This window comes from Rana temporaria, chromosome 4 (genome assembly GCF_905171775.1).
Source record: "Rana temporaria chromosome 4, aRanTem1.1, whole genome shotgun sequence".
NCBI classification, from domain to species: Eukaryota; Metazoa; Chordata; class Amphibia; order Anura; family Ranidae; genus Rana; species Rana temporaria.
Genome location: NC_053492.1, coordinates 170,782,854 through 170,807,004, shown reverse-complemented (window position 1 = coordinate 170,807,004; position 24,151 = coordinate 170,782,854). Strand labels below are relative to the sequence as shown.

General features: G+C 45.9%; 1 protein-coding gene across 4 annotated transcripts in view; it reads left to right on the top strand.

Annotated features, from left to right (window-relative positions):
• PLD1 (phospholipase D1) overlaps nt 1-24,151 on the top strand; it is a 268,255-nt gene that overhangs the window by 5,739 nt on the left and 238,365 nt on the right. For 2 of the 4 annotated variants that reach the window (XM_040349372.1, XM_040349367.1), the window contains exon 1: nt 9,586-9,997. The exons of 1 other annotated variant lie outside the window; for it this stretch is intronic. The gene's annotated coding sequence lies outside the window, so the exon portion shown is untranslated. Of the gene's footprint in view, nt 1-9,585; nt 9,998-20,238; nt 20,439-24,151 lie in introns of those variants that run through there. One more of the 4 variants, XM_040349369.1, reaches the window with a different exon arrangement.

The window sequence follows — 24,151 nt, the reverse complement described above, 5'->3', positions numbered from 1 at the left end:
AGCTATTAGAATAGTTGCTTACATTTTAGAATGGGGTGCCTCAACTTAAAGCGGTGGTTCACCCTCCTTAACATCATTATACCATTACATTCGGCATCGTAGCGCGAGCTACAGTATGCCGGTCTTACATTTTTTATCCCCGTACTCACTGTGCTATTGCACATTGAAGATTCCGACTCCCGCGGGGAATGGGCATGCCTATGGAGAGGGAGGATGATTGACGGCCGGCTCTGGCACGTCACGCTCCCCGAAGACAGCCGGAGTAGGTCTCGGCTCTTCACGGCGCCTGCGCACAGGCTATGCGCAGGCGCCGTGAAGAGCCAAGCCTATTTCGGCTATTTCCGGAGAAGCGTGACGTGCCAGGGCCGGCCGTCAATCACCTTCTCTCTCCATAGGAACGCCCATTCCCCGGAATCTTCAATGTACAATAGCACAGTGAGTACGGGGATAAAAAATGTAAGACCGGCATACTGTAGCTCGCGCTACGATGCCGAATGTAATGCTAGAATAAAAAAAAAATTTTTTTTTTTTTTTAATAGGGTGAACCCCCGCTTTAAGACTACCCTTAATTTTACAGGGTGCCTTAAGATTGTCTATAATTTTAAAGGGTGCCTTGAGATTGTCTATAATTTTAAAGGGTGCCTTGAGATTGTTTATCATTTTACAGGGTGCCTTGAAATGTAAATTCCAGTAGGCTCTTGTGTAGCCAATTATAGGATTTTAGTCTCGATGTGGCTCCAGCCACACAATAAGAGCCATTGGCTGCGCCAGGACTGCAGGACACTTTCTTGTCTTTATAACAAAAGACACGGGTCTCCATATCCGGCCTACTACAAATTGTTAAGCCTGCAACTAGGGTCAGTGGCATATCCATAATGTTCACAAATTGAGAATTAAGATCAGCAGAGGCAGCCTATGGTCTAAGCTTCAATACCACCCCTTACATAGAAACAAAAGACCTTGATGGGAACGCTGACGTAAGGGAGATTCTGATGGAGACCAAAGCGATCTCTGATGTAGGAGGGAATCTGATGGGGACCCTGATGTGGGGGGTTGGGGGGTTGTAAAATATATGATGTGACCTACTGTACTGAAAAGTTTGGAGACTACTAACGTAAGGAAATATGTACTGTACTGAACTCTGGGAAAAAAAAAATATTTTTAGACATTTGATACGTAACAATGCATTTCTTCTAAAGATGGGTGTCTCGTGTGTGTGTGGACAGTACATGGACAAGGTAGGAGGAGGAGTAGATGAACGTCACAGTCTCCCCTCATCCATTCACATAATTCCCTGCATTTTGTGAAATAATGCAAAATGTTTTGAGAATGGAAGCGGGAAGAGGAAGGTGGAGAGTGAACAATCCACTATCCTCTGTATGAGAGCCAGAATTGTCGGGTTGATTTACTAAAACTGAGGAGTGCAAAATCTGGTGCAGCTCTGCATGGAAACCAATCAGCTTGAATTTTTTTTTATGTCAATTGAATAAGAGGAAGTTAGAAGCCAATTGGCTACTATTCTGTGAGTCTCAGCATGGGCTAAGCTAAGTACTTACAGTTGTATCCAGGATGAATGAAGCTAAGAGTTTTGCCCAACTTGGCATTATCCATTGATGGGTTATTGATAAACACATCCTTATGCCGCATACACACGGTCGTTTTTTGTGATGAAATAAAACAACGTTTTTCATCATGAAAAAAAAACAAAGTTTTTCTAACTTCATCATAAAAAACGACGTTGCCCACACACCATCGTTTTCTGAAAATGCTCTAGCAAAGCATGGTTACGTACAACATGTACGACGGCACTCTGTTCCATTCAAGCTCCGGTCTCATAACTTGCTTCTGAGCATGCGCGGGTTTACAACGTCGTTTTAGCCCACACGCGATCATTTTTTATGACACAAAAAACGACATTTTGAAAAACGTTTTTGGTCATTTTTTAGAAGACAAAAAACGATGTGAAGCCCACACACGATCATTTTAAATAATGTTTTTAAAAACGTCGTTTTATTTCATCACAAAATACGACCATGTGTACGCGGCATCAGAGGTATTTATTTTTAGATAGCAAAAATTTTTTTTTTTCCTCAGAGTTCAACTTTTAACAAAGCAGGGCTAATAATATGTGCAATTGTTCTTTGTTTCACTAGTCCCTAGATCCTAGTACCAGAAAAAGTACCAAAGTTAATGCCTAAAAAGATATCCTGTATGAAGCCTAAATAACAGAAATGTGTTTGCTGTACAGAACAACTGAAGCATGGAGATAACATTATGACTACACCTGATTGACTCCCTAAGACCTCTTTCATGAAAGCCAACCTTCTGAAAAGCAATCTGCAAAGTGGCTAAGAACCAGGTTAAAGGGTGTTCGAAATTCTGTGCCAAAACTGTGCGCCAAGTGTTTGGCATGTGATTGCAGCACAGTCCCATTGACTTCAAGGCTGGGTTCACACTGCTGCATGGAGCGGCTCACAGCAGAGGTCTGGTGCGTCCCTGTTCACCGTTTCAGGTCCGATTTCCATCCAAATATTTGGCTGAATTGGGACCTGAAACGGACCAGAAGACGCACAGGACACAAAAGCTCCGGAGATGTGTGAACCGACTCCATAGAGAGCCAGTCACAATCTCCTGACATGCAAATTGGATGCGGGGAAACCAGTGATTAGCAGATCGCTGGTGCTATGCATGTCTCCTGCAGATCTGTAAGGCCTCGTACACACGACCGAACATGTCCGCTGAAACTGGTTCGTCGGACCAGTTTCAGCAGACATGTTCGGTCGTGTGTAGGGCCGATCGGACAATTTTTACCAGCCGACCGGACAGGTTTCCCGCGGACAACTGTTTCTTAGCATGCTAAGAAACATGTCCGCTGGAAGCCTGTCCGCCGGACATGTCCGATGGTCAGTACGACTCATCGGACATGTCCGCTGGCCCGAGAACCCGCGCATCGCGTTGAAGTGATTCGACGCATGCGTGGAAGCATTGAACTTCCGGGTTCGCGTACGTCGCCGCCTCATCGTCGCCGTCACGTCACCGCATCGTCACCTCGTATTCTGTCCGTGCGGAATTCATTTGGTCTGATGGCTGTACACACCATCAGACCAAATGATTACAGCGGACATGTCCGATGAAAACGGTCCACGGACCGTTTTCATCGGACATGTTGGGTCGTCTGTACGAGGACTTACTGTAGTTAAAGTCCACCGTTAGCTCAGTTTGTATTTAGGTTGTAACATATTGCAAATAAAAAATTCCTGCAAATATATGTGCATTTGTTTTTCTCTTAAAGGTGAACTTAATCTTTAATTGCTATTGTTTGAATATTTAGGCTAATGTGCAGAGGCGTACTAAGCATGGGGCGGAGGGGGCGGGCCGCACCGGGTGCCACACACTGGGGGGGGTGTCAGGCCAACGCAACCCCCTCCGCGAATGAAGAGGACTACTTAGCGTGCAGCATGATGATGGCGCGTCGCACGGTAACAGGGAGGCAGCGCTAGCGGCAGTCTATGGTAAGACACAGCTGAAGCGTGGCTTTTCAGGGGGGGGGGTGACTCGTGCAAGCCGTACCCATACCCGGGACCGCAATTATCCCTTTCTCTGTGGCAGCGCAGCGCCCGCGGCTCTGATAGATACGGCTGTGACTGTCTGACACTGACAGTCACACCGCCGAGGAGCGTGAAGCTGCAGCCGCCTCCCCCTGTGCTGTGCTGCCTGTGTGTGTAGACAGTGTAACACGCGGCGCGCTGATGATCATCTGTCTGACGGCATTATGGGTCTGAAGGCAAGGGGGGTGTGTGCACTATTGTAAGGGGGGGTGTGTTCTGTATATGAGGGGGGGGTGTGCTGTACATGAGGGGGGGTTCTGTATTGTGGGGGGGGTGTTCTGTATTGTAGGAGGTGGAGTTCTGTATTGTAGGGGGGTGGTATCTGTATAGGGGGGTTCTGTATTCTGGGGGGGTTCTGTATTGTGGGGGGGGGTGTGTTCTGTATTGTAGGGGGTGGTATCTGTATGGGGGGTTCTGTATTCTGGGGGGGGTGTTCTGTATTGTAGGGGGTGGTTCTGTATATGAGGGGGTATTCTGTATTCTGGGGTGGTTCTGTATTGTGGGGGGGGGGGTGTTCTGTATTGTAGGGGGTGGTTTCTGTATATGAGAGGGGTTCTGTATTCTGGGGGGTTCTGTATTGTGGGGGGGGGTGTTGTGTATTGTAGGGGGTGGTATCTGTATGGGGGGGGGTTCTGTATATGAGGGGGGTTCTGTATTCTGGGGGGTTCTGTATTGTGTGGGGGGAGTTCTGTATTGTAGGCGGGTGGTATCTGTATAGGGGGGGTTCTGTATTGTGGGGGGGGGGGTTCTGTATTGTAGGGGGTGGTTCTGTATATGAGGGGGGATTCTGTATTCTGAGGGGGTTCTGTATTCTGTAAGGGGTCCAGAGGTGCAGGATGCTGTGCAATGTAAAGGGGTCAAGAGGTGCAGTGTAATGTAAAGGGGTTCAGAGATGCAGGGTGCTGTGTAATGTAAAGGGGTCCAGAAGTGCAGTGTAATGTAAAGGGGTCCAGAGGTGCAGGGTGCTGTGTAATGTAAGGGGTCCAGAGATTCAGGGTGCTGTGTAATGTAAAGGGGTCCAGAGGTGCAGGGTGCTGTGTAATGTAAAGGGGTCCAGAGGTGCAGGGTGCTGTGTAATGTAAAGGGGTCCAGAGGTGCAGGGTGCTGTTTAATGTAAAGAGGTGCAGGGTGCTGTGTAATGTAAGGGGTCCAGAGATGCAGGGTGCTGTGTAATGTAAAGGGGTCCAGAGATACAGGGTGATGTGTAATGTAAAGGGGTCCAGAGGTGCAGGGTGCTGTGTAATGTAAGGGGTCCAGAGATGCAGGGTGCTGTGTAATGTAAAGGGGTCCAGAGATACAGGGTGATGTGTAATGTTAAGGGGTCCAGAGGTGCAGGGTGCTGTGTAATGTAAAGGGGTCCAGAGGTGCAGGGTGCTGTGTAATGTAAGGGGTCCAGTGATGCAGGGTGCTGTGTAATGTAAAGGGGTCCAGAGGTGCAGGGTGCTGTGTAATGTAAAGGGGTCCAGAAGTGCTGTGTAATGTAAAGGGGTCCAGAGGTGATGTGTAATGTAAAGGGGTCCAGAGGTGATGTGTAATGTAAAGGGGTCCAGAGGTGCTGTGTAATGTAAAGGGGTCCAGAGATGCAGGGTGCTGTGTAATGTAAAGGGATCCAGAGGTGCAGGGTGGTGTGTAATGTAAAGGGGTCCAGAGGTGCAGGGTGCTGTTTAATGTAAAGAGGTGCAGGGTGCTGTGTAATGTAAATGGGTCCAGAGGTGCAGGGTGCTGTGTAATGTAAAGGGGTCCAGAGGTGCAGGGTGCTGTGTAATGTAAAGGGGTCCAGAGGTGCAGGGTGCTGTGTAATGTAAGGGGTCTAGTGATGCAGGGTGCTGTGTAATGTAAAGGGGTCCAGAGGTGCAGGGTGCTGTGTAATGTAAAGGGGTCCAGAGGTGCAGGGTGCTGTGTAATGTAAAGGGGTCCAGAAGTGCTGTGTAATGTAAAGGGGTCCAGAGGTGATGTGTAATGTAAAGGGGTCCAGAGGTGCAGGGTGTTGTGTAATTTAAAGGGGTCCAGTGATGCAGGGTGCTGTGTAATGTAAGGGGTCCAGAGATGCAGGGTGCTGTGTAATGTAAGGGGTCCAGAGATGCAGGGTGCTGTGTAATGTAAAGGGGTCCAGAGTGCTGTGAAATGTAAAGGGGTCCCGTGGTGCAGTTGTGGGGGGGTACACAGTAGTGACAAAGAGATGTTGAAGGATGCAGGGGGCACAGTGGGGTGTTTTTACATTTTACCGGGGGGGGGGGTGCCAGATATTGGATCCGCCCCGGGTGCCAAATGTTCTAGGTACGCCCCTGCTAATGTGAAAGGCATTTTTGTTTTTGGACGTATAAAAATGTTAACAGTTGCTGCTCTATTTGTTGTAATGCCAATGTTACGTATCAGAATTTACATCACAATGTACTGTATGCACAAATAATGAACATGCAGAGTTTACTTCTGTGTTTGTATTGTATTTCTCTACATTTTTTCTATTACATATTTTGTATGTCTCTTCAGCTGGGGGCGCCCAATGCCGCTACAAGTCCGAGAGCAGTTTGAAGGTATCGTCTACCTAAAAATGGGTATCCTCACACTCCACCCAGACCCCTAGTAATCGGCATAAAGGTCTATGACCATTAGAGGGAACCTAAGTAATATATCTAATGTCAACGATCATGGTCATAAAGATTCTAAAGAAGAATAACACAATAGTAGGCAGCAACTTGAATGGACTGATTTCTAGGCGATCTGGGGAAATCTCTAGGAGTATATAGGGGATCCACTGATATGTTAAGCCGGCCATAGATGGTTCAAATCTCAACACGTTCAGCAGGATGTTCGAACCATGTATGGGAAGGCTGATTATACCCACTTTATCAACTTGGGTACAACCAGCCTGTCGTAGTTCCATCCAAAATTGGAACTTCCGCTTTTCGGAACCCTACTCCCCTCCGGTGTCACATTTGGCACCTTTCAGGGGGGAGGGGGGTGCAGATACCTGTCTAAGACAGGTATTTGCACCACTTCTGGGAATACACTCCCGCGCGCCGCGCTATCTTCTGGGAAACACACTGTTCCCTGGAGAGAGCGGGGATCAGTGACTGCGCGCCGCCCTATTCGCGCAAGCGAATAGGGCAATGCTTTACTTCCTGATTACCTCACTGAGGATGGCGGCGGGTGCAGCCGAGAAACAAACGATTGTTCGGCCTTCGGCTGTTGACATCGCGGGCGCGCTGGACAGGTAAGTGTCCATATTTTAAAAGTCATCAGCTGCAGTATTTGTAGCTGCTGGCTTTTAAAAAAAAATTACGTGGAACCTCCGCTTGGAGGTTCCACCATGGTTCCGCATGGAGCGGGTCCGGTGCGTCCCTGTTCACCATTTCAGGTACGATTTCATTACAAGTTTTTGGCTGAATTTGGACCTGAAACAGACCAGAAGACGCAGAGGACGCTTTGGAGATGTGTGAACCTTAGAGAGTCGGTCGCAATCTCCTAACATGTGAATTGGATGCGATGAAACCGCATACAATTTGCAGTAGTGTGAACTCAACCTTAAGCACACAAGATTGATTTGCTCTTCATGGGTATGGCAGCTTGATAGCATGCAGCTCATTTTTAACCCCATGCAGTCTCCCATGAAGCATAGTTCACCTAGGCATGGTATCACGCTACAATAGATCCGTATATTCCCCAGTATATCAGACTTGTTCTGAGAAACACATTGAGAAAAGCACCACCCTCCTACTATCCTCTGACCATCAGCATATTCTGGAAAGAAGATGAATTGCTTTAGGATAGCATTATATGGGTGTATATTCTATTTTTATAGTGTACAGCATATTGGGAGTATAGTTGTTGATCTTCTATTGTAATATAGCTAGATTCAGGTAGAGTTAGGTCGGCGTATCAGTAGATACGCCGACCTAACTCAGAATCTGCGCCGACCTAGGTTTAAGTGTATTCTCAAACAGAGATACACTTAAACCTATCTAAGATACGACGGCTTGTCCCGTTTTACGTCGTTTGCGTAAGTCGTCCGTGAATAAGGATTTACGTCGTTTACGTCCACGTCTAAATCAATAGGCCCGTGCGGCGGCACAGTTGCTCCTGCCGTCTTGGGGCCGCATATTTGTAGCCATGGTCAAGCTCAGTGGTGAGTATGAGTACTTACAACCCCTCCTGCCCTGTGACTTTACAACGAATACTATGCCAGATTGCCAAACATATACTTTTTCATCCTAGGTACAGTGTTACACACCCCTGAAGAGCGAGCTGGATCTTGCGAAACTAGGCTGGTCAGGTAGTATGATGCCCGTGTACTCTGTCCACTATTATACTTGCGTACTAATATTTACTGTCTATGTATTGTTTCAATTGGCAATTGTTGGTGTTATGTATGTAACATTTTTACTCTACGCATGTAAAGAATTTTACTTGAATAAATTATATACTATACAATGACTGTTATTTTTACTGGCGGAAACTTTACCCACTTCATTTAAAGTCCCGGGGCGAATCCTTTTCTTTTGACTTTATGTGTTGAGTTTGACACTTTGGGGTAGATTCATAAAGACTTACAACGGGCGTATCAGTAGATACGCCGTCGTAAGTCTGAATCCCCGCCGTCGTATATTTAAGCGTATTCTCAAACTGAGATACGCTTAAATATTGCTAAGATACGACCGGCGTAAGTCTCCTACTCCGTCGTATCTTAACTACATATTTACGCTATAAATATGTAAATCAGCTAGATACGCCTATTCACGAACGTACGCCCGACCGTCGCAGTATACGTAAGGGGTTTTCAGGCGTAAAGATAAACCACCAAAAACATGGCGCAGCCAATGTTAAGTATGGACGCCGGGACCGCCTCGAATCTTTCAAATTTTACGTTGTTTGCGTAACTCGTCCGTGAATGGGGCTGGCCGTAATTTACGTTCACGTCAAAAGCATGACGATTTGCCGACGTCTTTTGGAGCATGTGCACTGGGAAAAGTCCACGGACGGCGCATGCGCCGTTCGATCGAAACGTCATTTACGTGGGGTCACAGTTAATATACATAAAACACGCCCACAGCTTCAACATTTAAATTAGGCGGGCTTACGCCGGCCCTAATACGCTACGCCGCCGTAACTACGGCGGCAAAATCTTTGAAAATACCAAACTCCCCTCTCAAAGTTACAGCGGCGTAGCGTATAGGAGATACGCTACGCCCGCCTAAAGGTACGTGAATCTACCCCTTTTTCTGTATTCTGATGTCTTGTACACACAGCCGGACTTTCCGAGAAAAAAGCCCAACAGGCGGTTTTTTTCTCGGAAAGTCCGGCCGTGTTTATCCTCCATCGGACTTTTTTTCTCGGAAGTCCGACGGTCCTTGAATAGAGAACCTGTTCTCTATCTTTCCGTCGGACTTCCAACAGACTTACGGCGGACTTTTGCATGGTCAAAAGTTCGACCGTGTGTACAAGGCATTACAGTTCTGGCTTCAGACTACAGATACAAATTTTAAATATCAGGCCCCGTACACACGACCGAGTTTCTCAGCAGAATTCAGCCAGAAACTCGGTCGGAGCTGGATTCTGGCAAGAAACTCGGTCGTGTGTACACTTTTCAGCGAGGAAGCCGACGAGGAACTCGTCGGGCCGAAAAGAGAACATGTTCTCTATTTTCTCGTTAGTCAATGGGAAAAGTCGGCCCGCCGAGTTCCTCGGCGGCTTCCACACTGAACTCGACGAGGAACTTGATGTGTTTGGCACGTCGAGTTCCTCGGTCGTGTGTACGGGGCCTAACTGTTTCATAAAATGTAAAGATTGTTCTGGGAACCTTTAAAGGAAGTATTTCTTGCCTGTACATTCTGAGCTGTACACGGTAAATAATATGACCACATACACAATACAGAGGGTGTTTCTCCAGTACACTGAGGTTTTAAGTTTTCATATGAATGCCCCTCCCTTTGTCAACTGCCTGCCCATTATATACTTCTAGAAAGACGATTGAACTTCTCGTTTCCTGATTTCACAGAAGCGAGCAGGGACTACACTAATAATGTGACAGTCCCATGGTGCCGATCATTATCCGTTCACTGATGTCAGGAAGGTGTGCAGGAAATGTATTACAGACACCTGGAACATCTGGGATCCATCCCACCATGTGTATGGTTCTAGTGTCCTCTGCTACCGTTCTAGTTTTACTCTACTTTGGCCTTTGTTGATGATTAAGGATCAATTTAGCATCCTGAAGACATCAGACAGTGGAATTGGACCAATAAAGTCTAAGATCCTGATTATCATTGCGTTGGATTGTCATACCTGCAACAGATCAGCACCTACCCTGTACCAGAGAACACTGGATGTGGTCCCATTGGATGGAATGACCTACACTTTACAAGTCTGCTTGTACAATATACAACTTTAAGGTGGGTCTTTTTTCTTTTTCTCGCTTGCAACAGAGTTGTGCAGGTTTTTACGGGCAACTGGTGACTCTTTTTCCCTTCTGTAGTTATCTACAGGCAGCCTGTATTTAGTGGGTCTCTCCCTTGCTCTGCTCTCAACACAGGTTATGTACAGTACAGTGATGATGTCACTACTAGTTTAACCAGGTAATAACTGGGTTTGTAAAGGCATTAGGTGCACACAAAAGGATTTATATTCTTTGTGGCTGTTGAGTTGTATATTTCCATTAATGTTTTTGTGCCTGAATTTCAGATTTGCAGTCAGATTCCCTAGTGGTGGCCATAGATGAAATGATGTTATATACCATTGCATCATCGACAGATTACTATCCGATTAATATATAATCAGAAGATAATAGAGATATATAATCAGACGATAATAAAAGGAGATACAAAAATAAAATAAGATCAAAAAAGGTTGCTCAATGCACCATATGCTTAATGATCATACTGATCTATCTACATTCCTACTATCAGATTTTCCTTCCAGACCGATCAGAATAACTGTAATTAAAATGATCGGTTTTGCTCACAATATTTACGAAAGGCAAATCCACTTTGCACTACAAAGTGTACTTGAAATTGCACTGAAAGTATACTTGGAAGTGTAGTCGCTGTAGATCTGAGGGAGACATGCAAGGAAAATAAAATACAGCATTTTAGCTTGCACATGATTGGATGATAAAATCAGCAGAGCTTCCCCTCATTTCAGATCTACCCCTCAGATTTACAGCGACTGCACTTCCAAGTGCACTTTCCGTGCAAATTCAAGTGCACTTAGCACTTTTAGGCCCAGATTCTTGTACATCCGCGTATCTTTGCGCGGGCGTAACGTATGCGATTTACGTTACGCCACTGCAAGTGCAGTATTCTCAAAGCACTTGCTCCGTAAGTTGCGGCGGCGTAGCGTAAATCGGCCGGCATAAGCCCGCCTAATTCAAATGTTGAACAGGGGGGCATGTTTTATGTAAAATATCCATGACCCGACATGATTGACGTTTTTCACGAACGGCGAATGCGCCGTCCGTGGAATTTCCCAGTGTGCATTGCTCCAAAGTACGCCGCAAGGACGTATTGGTTTCGACGTGAACGTAAATGACATCCAGCCCCATTCACGGACGACTTACGCAAACAACGTAAAAAATTCAAAATTTGACGCGGGAACGACGTCCATACTTAACATTGGTACGCCGCATGTACGCCACCATATAGCAGGGGTAACTTTACGCCGGGAAAAGCCTAACGTAAACGGCGTATCTGTAATGCGTCGGCCGGGCGTACGTTCGTGAATTCGCGTATCTAGCTGATTTACATATTTCTAGGCGTAAATCGGCGTACACGCCCCTAGCGGCCAGCGTAAATATGCAGTTACGATCTGACGGCGTAAGAGACTTACGCCAGTCGGATCTAATAGAAATGTATGCGTAACTGATTCTAAGAATCAGGCGCATAGATACGATGGCACAACGCAGAGATACGACAGCGTATCTGGCGATACATAGTCGTATCTCCTCTGTGAATCTGAGCCTTAGTTTTCACTTGTAGTGCAGAGTGGATTTGCCTTTCGTAAATAACACCCAATATGTGTCTTTTTGATAATTCATAAATTGTTTTGTGTATGGCCAACCTAAGGTCCAATACATCATTCAAACTGCAAATAACTGTAAAACAGCTATAGTGCAAATAAGATATTATATTACTAATACAAATTGCCAAATTAAAGTGGTACCCAACCCTCCCTCCATTGTTTTGCCCCCTTGTCTGTAGTGCTGTGTTCCCCGTTATATCACATGCCCAACAGCACAGTGATTCCAGTATCGTCCCGTTATGTTTGCGTGACATACGCCAGGTGCCGTGCTGCCATCTTGGTTCTCTTCAGTTGGCTCCCTCTCTTAGGTGCAGGCAGCCAGCTACCACCGACATGCCATGCCCGCTCTCCTGCTGGCTCTTGCAGCCTCCTGGGAGATGCATAGCCAAGAACATATCATTCTGGCCTCCAGTTCTGCTTGGAGGGGGAACAAAACTAAGGCCTGGTTGCAGTTTGCATCTTCCAGAAGCATTTTGCATTTTTCAATATACACTTTTGATCCATTGAAGTCTATAAAACCAAAAACCAGAAAAAAGTCCCAATCCCATTCTTTAAAAGGCACAGATGTGAACGTGACCCATAGGAAACCATATTAAATGGACTGTAGTGTGTTTCTGCAAAACTGAAAACACACAAAAAAATGCATAGGTGTGAACCAGGGGTAACTCCATGGAACTAGTTCCATACCATTGTTCCCTTGGGTGTTTTCCAGATATCGACTCCACTTGTGATAGTCACTTCACAGGCGTGCTGCCTGTGTGAGACATTTCTGTCAGAGTTGCGGCTGATTCAAATACATTATTAAACGGTCAGTTTAATAAGATTCAATAAGAAGCAACTGACTGGCCATTTGTGTAAATTAGGGTTCTCCAAACTTTCAACACATAGGGCCAGTTTACTACCCTTCAAACTCTAGGGGGGCCAGACTGAGTAGAAAATGCCCTGGCATCGGTTGAAGTAAACAATGTCACAGACTTGATGGTCAGTAGGAGCAGAAAATGACATAATTGGTGTCAGTGGAGGTAATAGTGACCCATCTCTGGTGTCAATGGACGGAACAGTGTATTGTATCAGTGTAAGGAATAATGCCCCAAGGGCTAGATAAAGGCAAGCAAAGAGCCACATTCGCTGCAGTTTGGAGACCTCTGGTGTAAATGATTTTGCATCTCGCTTCTCCACCCCAGAAGTGGCAATAGCAGAGAGGTAAGAGAGAAAGGGCAGCAATGTGAGGAGGAATTGTGTCCTTAGTCCTTGGAAAAGTTAGAGAACATTATATACAGTATGTATATCATTTTTCTGTATACAGTGTATATATATGTATATATATATATGTAGCGCCTGTGTACTTTCAAGTACCGATGCTAGTTGGCTCTCATCCAGTTTATTTGTTTAAATTGGGTCTCTGCTTTAGCTGGGCTGTACTGTGGGCTCATTCTGTTGTTGCTGGGGTGTCATACCACCCCGAAGCGACAGGTGGCGCCAGTGGAGTTCAGCCTAGGGTGCCTCTTCCCAGCAGCCGATAGGGAGGGAGTTTCCCTCGCGGGGCATGCTGGGGGAGGGTACTTCTGGAGCAGACGCCGGGAGGCTGGGTCTTGTTCCTGGTGCGGCACCCACCTTTAGGGTGACCACACATCACGGCTCCCCGGCGAGATGGCGTTTCCAGGCCGGGGTGCGCGTGCCACGGGGTGTTCCTGGTTCTGGGATCATGTCGGCCCGGAGCATTTAAAGCTGTGGCGGGGCCCCAGTGTTCGACTGGGTCCCCCAATTCTGAGAAGATCCCAAGTGAGATAGCTGTTCGGAGGGGAGTTCGCCTGAGGAGAGCCAAGAGAGGCTGGCGATCCAACAGGGCCTAGACGATCCAACAGGGATCAAGGTAACCGGACACTGGGAGGTTGGATGTCAGCAACCTGTCAGTCGGTAACCTGAGTGAAAATACTACCTGAAGGCGATTCTAACACAAATTCTACCAAGGAGGATTGTCTCCATGATCTAAGTTCTAGGGAGGGTCTGTGGCAGAGATCTTTCCCTCAAAGTTCCGAGTGATACTCTGGCTGCCAGGTCGGTGTGAGAGGCCTGCCCAGGTACACTATACCCACTCCAGCTGGAGTGGCGACAAAAGTAAAGTATCTTTGGAAGCAGGACTGCTTCCGTATCGTTAGGCCTGAATCTGCTGTTTCTTCTCCTCATCATTCTTTGCTATCTACCTCAAGTTTTACTGTTTACCGTGTTGGGTAAAATAAAAGCACAAGAAAAGACATCTGCTGTGTGGACATTCCATTTGCTAAGGCTCTCATCGTCTACCTTAGACCAGTTGCGGCTGGTGCTCAAAATTTTTAGGGGGGCGCAAACAAATGAAAAAAAAAAGAGACAATTGCAGCCTCACTGTGCCCATCAAAGGCAGCCACTGTGCCCATCAAAGGCAGCCACTGTGCCCATCAAATCAATTGTCACCACTGTGCCATCAATTGTCACCACTGTGCCCATCGATTGTCACCACTTTGCCATGCCAAACGCAGCCACTGTGCCATCAAACGCAGCCACTGTGCCATGCCATCAATTGTCGCCACTGTGCCCACATCAATTGTCGCCACTGTGCCCACATCAATTGTCGCCACTGTGCCCACATCAATTGTCGCCACTGTGCCCACATCAATTGTCGCCACTGTGCCCACATCAATTGTCACCACTGTGCCCATCAATTGTCACCACTGTGCCATGCCAAACGCAGCCATGGTGCCATCAAACACAGCCACTGTGCCATGCCATCAATTGTTACCACTGTGCCCACATCAATTGTCCCCACTGTGCCCACATCAATTGTCCCCACTGTGCCCACATCAATTGTCGCCACTGTGCCCACATCAATTGTCCCCACTGTGCCCACATCAATTGTCCCCACTGTGCCCACATCAATTGTCCCCACTGTGCCCACATCAATTGTCCCCCACTTTGCCCACATCAATTGTCCCCCATTGTGCCCACATCAATTGTCCCCCACTGTGCCCACATCAATTGTCCCCACTGTGCCCACATCAATTGTCCCCACTGTGCCCACATCAATTGTCCCCACTGTGCCCACATCAATTGTCCCCACTGTGCCCACATCAATTGTCCCCACTGTGCCCACATCAATTGTCCCCCACTGTGCCCACATCCATTGTCCCCACATCAATTGTCCCCACTGTGCCCTGTAAAATGCTGCCAGTCAGATTGCCCCAGACCCCCCAGGCGCCCGGCACTTACCTTTCTGGGGTTCGCCATCCTCCTTCCACGGTCCCTCGATGTCTTCTGCCGCCCTCGATGACGCTGCAGCCAATCAGGTTACTGATAACCAAAATCAGTGAACCAGATTGGCTGAGACGGCCGTCAGTCTTATCCAAGGGACGTAGCCCACTACGTTCCGATGATAAGACATCCGGGAGCTGAAGGGCTGTACTGGGAAAGCCTATCAGAGCCGCTGGCTCTGATAGGCACTTCCGCACAGCCAACCAGCTGTCCTTATTCAGATAATCGGGGGGCCCAATGTCCGGTTATCTGAATAGGCTGGCCACAATAACATACACTCATGCAATGCATGAGTGTATGTTATTTGCGCGGCGCTGCAAAACGAGTTTTTAAAAGCCTTAAAGGGCCCGTTTTTTTTTTTTCTTTTTTCTTTTTTTTATGACTACAGGAAGGGGGGGGGGGGCGGCGCCCGGGTGCCCCCTATGGACGGGCCGCCACTGCCCTAGACAATCACAGAGGTAACACGCCATCCCAATCTATAACCAGCGGCTCCTTCAGGGGTGAGCGCTACATATATATTAGGAAAAAAGGAAAATTGCGCTAATCGAATATAAATTAAGTGAATAAATGGGAAGGCTGCAATAGCGTGAACTAACACAAAACAAATATAAAAAGAAAGAAAAATTGCGCCAACCAGTAGTACAATAATATAAACAGTGAAGTCCTTTGTGTCTTCTACACGTGAAACACAGAAAAAATGTGCACCATATAAGTGCATAAATCGTGAACAAATTGTTAAAAAGATCCAATAACAAAGTCCATAAACGAAATTTTCAACCCAGGCAGCACCCAGTGTGAAGATAATTGACAGTCGTGACCCGCCACCATATGGACTGAGGCTTACCACAAGGTAATTTGATAACAGCGTTATTCAAATAACTGTAGGATACTTCTAAACATCGGATAATAGCCAGGAGTACACCAGGTCACGGTCCCTTTAAGAAGTCCACGATGGGGTGCAGCAGCGTATAATAGCGATTTACGTCCTCATAGCATGTCACAGCCCAGTCAGTGTCAACATGAAAGGAAGGAGACCGCACATAGGGTAGTATGCACTAACAGTTTTTAATTAAAAAGATTAAAACTACTTACAGGCGAAGGTAAATAGAGAGTGAATAAACATTTGCCGGCCGGCATCTAACAGGAGCCCTTCCTGTACGCGGTGACGTCACTGCACTCCGTCCCAGACGCGTTTCGTCACAATATGACGTTCTCAATGGAATTCCCATTGAGAACGTCATATTGTGACGAAACGCGTCTGGGACGGAGTGCAGTGACGTCACCGCGTACAGGAAGGGCTCCTGTTAGATGCCGGCCGGCAAATGTTTATTCGCTCTCTATTTACCTTCGCCTGTAAGTAGTTTTAATCTTTTTAATTAAAAACTGTTAGTGCATACTACCCTATGTGCGGTCTCCTTCCTTTCATGTTGACACTGACTGGGCTGTGACATGCTATGAGGACGTAAATCGCTATTATACGCTGCTGCACCCCATCGTGGACTTCTTAAAGGGACCGTGACCTGGTGTACTCCTGGCTATTATCCGATGTTTAGAAGTATCCTACAGTTATTTGAATAACGCTGTTATCAAATTACCTTGTGGTAAGCCTCAGTCCATATGGTGGCGGGTCACGACTGTCAATTATCTTCACACTGGGTGCTGCCTGGGTTGAAAATTTCGTTTATGGACTTTGTTATTGGATCTTTTTAACAATTTGTTCACGATTTATGCACTTATATGGTGCACATTTTTTCTGTGTTTCACGTGTAGAAGACACAAAGGACTTCACTGTTTATATTATTGTACTACTGGTTGGCGCAATTTTTCTTTCTTGCTACATATATATTATATATATATATATTAACACACACACACACATATATACCATATATTGTCAAAAGTATTGGGACACCCATTTTTAAACACATGGGGCCAGATTCACAAAAGAATTACGCCGGCGTATCTATTGATACGCCGCGTAATTTTAAATTTCCTGCGTCGTATCTTTGTTTTGTATCTACAAAAAAAGATACGACTGCATCTGGGATCGATCCGACAGGCGTACGTCTTAGTACGCCGGCGGATCGTAGATGCATTTTTTTTGCCGGCCGTTAGGTGGCGTTTCCTTCGAATTCCGCGTTGAGTATGCAAATTAGCTAGTTACGGCGATCCACGAACGTACGTCCAGCCGGCGCATTTTTTTACGTCGTTTGCGTTCGGCTTTTTCCGGCGTATAGTTACCCCTGCTATTATGAGGCGTACTCAATGTTAAGTATGGCCGTCGTTCCCGCGTCAAATTTTGAATTCTTTACGTCGTTTGCGTAAGTCGTTCGCGAATACGGCTGTACGTCATTTACGTTCACGTCAAATCCAATACGTCCTTGCGACGTAATTTGGAGCAATGCACACTGGGATATTTTACGGACGGCGCATGCGCCGTTAAAGAGAAACGTAAAAAACGCGGGGTCAAGACAAATTTAAATACTACACGCCCCCAACATCCCCATTTGAATTACGCGGCCTTATGCCGCAACACATACGTTACGCAGCCGTAAATAAGGGCGCAAGTTCTTTCTCAATACAGAACTTGCGCCCAAAGTTACAGCGGCGTAACGTATCGGGGATACGTTACGCCAGCAGAAAGATCCGCTGATCTTTCTGAATCTGGCCCATGAACTTTAATGGCACCCCAGTCTTAGTCTGTAGGGTTCAATATTGAGTTGGCCCACCCTTTACAGCTATAACAGCTTCAGCTCTTCTGGGAAGGCTGTCCACAAGGTTTAGGAGTGTGTCTATGGGAATGTTTGGCCAATCTTCCAGAAGCGCATTTGTGAGGTCAGATATTGATGTGGGTGAGAAGGCCTGGCTCACAGTCTGCGCTTTAATTCATCCCAAAGTTGTTCCATTGGGTTGAGGTCAGGCCAGTCAAGTTCCCCCACCCAAAACTCGCTCATCCTTTATGAGCCTTGTTTGTGCACTGGTGCGCTGTCATGTTGGCACAGGAAGGGGCCATCCCCAAACGGTTCCCACAAAGTTGGGAGCAGGACAATGTCCAAAATGTCTTGGTATGCTGACGCCTTAAGAGTTCCCTTCACTGGAACTGCGGGGTTAAGCCCAACACCTGAAAAACAACCCCACACCATAATCCCCCTCCACCAAATTATTTGGTTGAGTGCACAAAGCAAGGTCCATAAAGACATGGATGAGCGAGTTTGGGGTGGGAGAACTTGACTGGCCTGCACAGAGTCCTGACCTCAACTCTATAGAACACCTTTGAAATGAACTAGAGTGGAGAATACAAACCAGGCCTTCTCATCCAACATCACTGTCTGACCTCACAAATGCACTTCTAGAAGAATAGTCAAACATTCCCACAGACATACTCCTAGACCTTGTGGGAAGCCTTCCCAGAAGAGCTGAAGCTGTTATAGCTGCAAAGGGTGGGCCAACTCAATATTGGACCCTACAGACTAAGACTGGGGTGCCATTAAAGGGGTTGTAAAGTCTCATGGTTTTGGACCTTAATGCATTCTATGCATTAAGGTCAAAAACCTTCTATGCTACAGCTGCCCCCAGAGCCCCCCTTTTTCTTACCGGCAACTCATCCGTACCAGTGAGCCCAGCGGCTCCTCATTGAATAGACTGGTAGCAGCAGGAGCCATTGGCTCCCTTTGCTGTCAATCAAATAGAGTGACAAAAGAGTGGGGGGTGAGTCCCGCTGTCTGTCAATGGATGCAACAGCAGGACTCGGGAGCGCGCCCGCATGGCTGCTTTCATGGAAAGCGGCTCTCTGTGGGGGCACCCGAAGAAGAGGAGGATCGGGGCTGCTCTGTGAAAAACCCTTGCACAGGGCAGGGAAGTGTAACATGTTTGTTATTTTTTTTTCATAAGTGCTAGTTCACACCAGACGCAGTTCCGTGCACTTTTTTTTCTGCACTAAAAATGCATGCACAGTGTTTTCCATGTATTCCCATGGCTCTAGTTCACACCATGCAGTCAGTTTTCGGTCAGTTTCCGGTGCAGAAACTGACTGCATGGTGTGAACTAGAGCCATTGGAATACATGGAAAACACTGTGCATGCATTTTGTGCGCAGGAAAAAAAGCGCACGGAACTGCCTCTGGTGTGAACTTGCACTAAAAATGCGAACCTTTACAATCACTTTAGAGTTCATGTGTAAGTAAAGGCAGGCCTCCCAATACTTTTGGTATTATATAGGTAGATTCAGAAAGAGTTAGGCCGGCTTATCTACAGATAAGCCGACCTAACTCTAAATCTGCACCAACCTATGTTTAAGTGTATTCTCTAACAGAGATACGCTTAAACATATCTAAGATACGATGGCTTGCGCCGTCGTATCTTAGATTGCAATTTTTCTGATGGCCGCTAGATGGCGCTTCCATTGCGTCCGGCGTAGATTATGTAAATGAGGGGATACGCCGATTCACGAACGAACGCCAGGCCGACGCAGTACTTTTACGCCGTTTACGTAAGAGATAGGCTGCGTAAAGTTAGTGCTAGGCTCTAGTGGAATAGTAATGTTAAGTATGGCCGCCGTTCCCGCCGCGAAATTCTAAATTTTTACGTCGTTCGCGTAAAATCGGGATTTACGTCGCTTACGTCCTCGTCAAAATCAATAGGCCCGTACTGCGTACTTAGCCGCAATGCACACTGGGAAATGTAGTCGCCCGGCGCATGCGCAGTGACAAAAAACGTCAAAAACGTGAGGTCAAGCCTCATTGCCATGAAACACGCCCCCCCCCCAACCCGTTTGAATTAGGCGCCCTTACGCCCGCTCGTTTTAGGCTACGCCGCCGTAAATTAGCAGGTAAGTATATTGAGAATCATTACTAGCCTAGCTAATTTACGGCGGTGTAGCCTAAACAGGCTACGCTACGCCGCCGTAACTTTCAGCCATTGTACCTGAATCTACCTAATAGTGTGTATGTATATGTGTATATATATATATATATATATATATATATATATATATATATATATATATATACACACACACACACAGTATATATGTATACTCCATTAATATACTGTATATTCATGCACGCTCTCTCTCTCCCATATGTCTTTTTATATGTCTTTTTACATTTTATTTTGTAACTTGTTTTCCTGCTTCTATTTTTTATTTATTTTTCATTGAGAAGCATTTGTCCAGGATCATGGGTACAAATCTCAGGTGTACTACACATTGTGGCCATTCAGTGTGTATTTCATTGACTTTTCAGTCAGAGAGGAGAAATAGAAATGTTGTGAGGGCTCTATCCGGGGTGAAGAGCCACATTGCCATGATACACCTTTCTGAATTGCCTTAATTGAGGAGGCAGAGCAGTGAGTGGAGGATCAATCCGAAGTGTCCTACTACAGCCATTCAGTAATGTTTTGTTAGCGGGTGTGTCAGTCAGGCTGCTTTGTGTAGCCGGATGTCTACCCTGCAGCAGGGACAGGTTGCAGTGAGCTGCTGCACACATTACATCCCTGGCTGCTTGCTAGACTCATGGGACTTGCTTGCACACAGGTACAGTATGGATTATTACTAGTGCATGTTGTAATTGAATGCCAGGGCATAGTGCTGCATTGCAGGAGCAGGAAAGGTGGCGTCCTGCGTTTGTTTCAGTGCAGATCTACAAAGCACTGCTTGTATAGCAATATGTTTACTGAGGGATAAATGGGCATTGTACAAGAGTACTTCTTAAAGCGGGAGTTCACCCATTTCTAAATTTTTTTTTTTTCTTCCCCTTAGATTCCTGCTCGTTCGGTCTAGGGGAATCGGCTATTTGTATTAAAATAGGTGCAGTACTTACCCGTTTTCGAGCTGCATCTTCTTCCGTCGCTTCCGGGTATGGTCTTCGGGAGCGGGCGTTCCTTCTTGATTGACATTCTTCCGAGAGGCTTCCGACGGTCGCATCCATCGCGTCACTCGTAGCCGAAAGAAGCCGAACGTCGGTGCGGCTCTATACTGCGCCTGCGCACCGACGTTCGGCTTCTTTCGGAAAATCGTGACGCGATGGATGCGACCGTCGGAAGCCTCTCGGAAACCTGTCAATCAAGAAGGAACGCCCATTCCCGAAGCCCATACCCGGAAGCGACGGAGAGGATGCGTCTCGTAAACGGGTAAGTACTGCACATATTTTAAAATAAATAGCCGATTCCCCTAGTAATAACGAGCAGGAAGCGAAGGGGGAAAAGTGCCCTCTAAGGGTGAACCCCCGCTTTAAGCCATAGTAATTCACATAGAACATGAGTCTTATCCCTGCAGCATGCTACCATCATCTTTAATTGGATACAAATGACACCTCATGTACTATTTAATATTTCAGGGAACAAATACAGGAACTTGGGAGCTTTTCAGCCACATGAGAAGACTTCCAGGAAAATGACTAGTCTTACCATTGTGTGTGTGTGTGTGTGTATATGTATGTATGTATATATATGTATGTGTATATATATATATATATATATATATATATATATATATATATATATATATATATACATGTATGTATGTGTGATATATATATATATATATATATATATATATATAATGTGTGTGTGTATGTATATATATATATATATATATATATATATATATATATATATATATATATATATATATATATATATATATTTATTTCTCCCAGGTGTGGAAGTATTTTGTTGCTTCATCTGGTAGAGGTGTATACTTCTCAACTGGCAAATACAGTAAAACCTTGGTTTGAGAGTAACTTGGTTGGAGAGCGTTTTGCAAAACAAGTAAATGGTTTTAATACATTTTGCCTTGATATACAAGCGATGTCTTGATATAAGAGTAGCGTCATGTCACAACTGAGTATAAGAGCCGGTTCACACTGGGGCGGCACGACTTCGGGGGCGACTCGGCAAGGCAACCTGAAGACGACTTCAGATGCGAATTGCAAAATGACTTCTGTATAGAAGTCAATGCAAGTCGCCCCCGAAGTCGTACAAGAACCTTTTTCTAAGTCGGAGCTCCTAAGTCGCTCCTATTAGAACGGTTCTATTGACTACAATGGGACGCGACTGAGTCACCTGACGAGTCGCCCCAGTGTGAACCGGGTCTAAAAAAGAAGAGAGGAGCCTCTAAGTGTAGCAATATGGTTACATTTAATGAAGGTACAACATTCAACAACTTATTACTACACTTAGAGGTGCCTCTCTTATCTTTTATACCCTGTAAAAAAAAAAAAAAAAATGCTTTTGATATACAAGTGCTTTGGATTACAAGTAGGGATGAGCCGAACACCCCCCCCCCCCCTGTTTGGTTCGCACAAGAACCGTTGAATGTTCACGCAAACTTTTAGAACCCCATTGAAGTCTATGGGACTCGAACGTTCGAATTCAAAAGTGCTTATTTTAAAAGCTAATATACAAGTTCATTGTCGTAAAACGGGTTTGAGAACCTGGGTCTTGCCCCAGGGAACATGTATCAATGGGAAAAAAAGGTATTTTGTTTCTGGAGCAGTGATTTGAATGATGCTTAAAGTGAAACAAAAATTGAAAAATTCCTTTAACCACTTCTCTACTTTGGGTGTTTTTCAGATTTGGTGTTTACAAGACTAAAACTTTTTTTTTGCTCGAAAATTACTTAAAACCCACAAACATTATATATTTATTTTTTTCTAACACCCTAGAGAATAAAATGGCGATCATTGCAATACTTTTTGTCACACCATATTTGCGCAGCGATCCTACAAGCGCACTTTTTTGGGAAAAAAATCACTTTTTTGAATTAAAAAATAAGACCGCAATTAATTTGGCCCAATTTTTTTATATATTGTGAAAGATAATGTTACGCCGAGTAAAATGGTACCCAACATGTCACGCTTACAAATTGCGCCCACTCGTGGCATGGCGTCAAACTTTTACCCTTAAAAATCTTGATAGGCGACGTTTAAAAAATTCTATAGGTTGCATTTTTTGAGTTACAGAGTAGGTCTAGGTATCGCGGCGATACCTCACTTGTGTCGTTTGAACACCGTTTTCATATGCAGGCGCTACTCGCGTATGCGTTCGCTTCTGCACACAAGCTCGTCGGGACGGGGCGCTTTAAATTTTTTATTTTTTTTTTCTTATTTATTTTATTTATTTTATTATATTTTACACTGGAAAAAAAAAATGATCACTTTTATTCCTATTACAAGGAATGTAAACATCCCTTGTAATAGAAAAAAGCATGACAGGTCCTCTTAAATATTAGATCTGGGGTCAAAAAGACCTCAGATCTCATATTTAGACTAAAATGCAAAAAAAAAAAAAAAAAATTTGAAACTGTCTTTCTTTAAGAGGCTGGGCCGGACTGACGTGCTGACGTCACTTCCGCCCAGCAGAGCTATGGGGACGGGCGAAGGAGATTTTTCCTTCTGTCTCGTCCCCAGTCACCAGCCGGACGGTCCCGATCGTCGCCGCCGCTACCGACGGCTCCGGTAAGCGGCGGAGGGCGCGGGAGAGCGGCAGGAGGGGCCCCTCTCCCGCCGCCGATAACGGTGATCTCGCGGCGAATCCGCCGCGGAGACCGCCGTTATCGTTAACAGAACCGCTGACACTAAAGATTGATACCTCGATTGTGGCAGCAGCTGCTGCCGTTACCGAGATATCAATCTTTAAAGTTAGGCCGTATAAAGACGTACGGCGGTTTGGAAGTGGTTAAATATCGTACCTGCTGGGTGTTACTATAAGAAAGGTAATTTAAAACTGCTTGTGGCTTTAATGTAATGTCTGCAATATGGATGAAAGTCATCGAGGGAAAAATAGCATTTGTTTCCCCCCTGGTCATTACAAGTCCCTTTGGCCCTATATACTCTGAACAGCATTATACAGGCGGTGCAAACAAGACAGGGACTGTAGGTTTGTTGTTAAGTAGAATCTGTTTGTAATTTTGAACTGGTACTTTTTTTAAAGTGTAGCTCCAGCCATAAAATCGAATCGAAGACAGCGAGGGTGTGACGTCACGAGGCAGGTATCTGCACCCCCTCCCCCCTGTGAACCTCCGCTTTAATGCATCCTATGCATTAAGGTGAAAAAACACCTGGCAATGACGGCCCCCCCCTTTTTACTTACCTGAGCCTGTTTACCTGCTCGGCTCGTCCCTGGCGTCCTCTTCTCCACTGCTTCTCGCCGTTGATTGGATAGATTGATAGCAGTGCAGCCATTGGCTCGCGCTGCTGTCAATCAAATCCAATGGCGCAGTGGGCGGGACCGAGACATACACTCTGT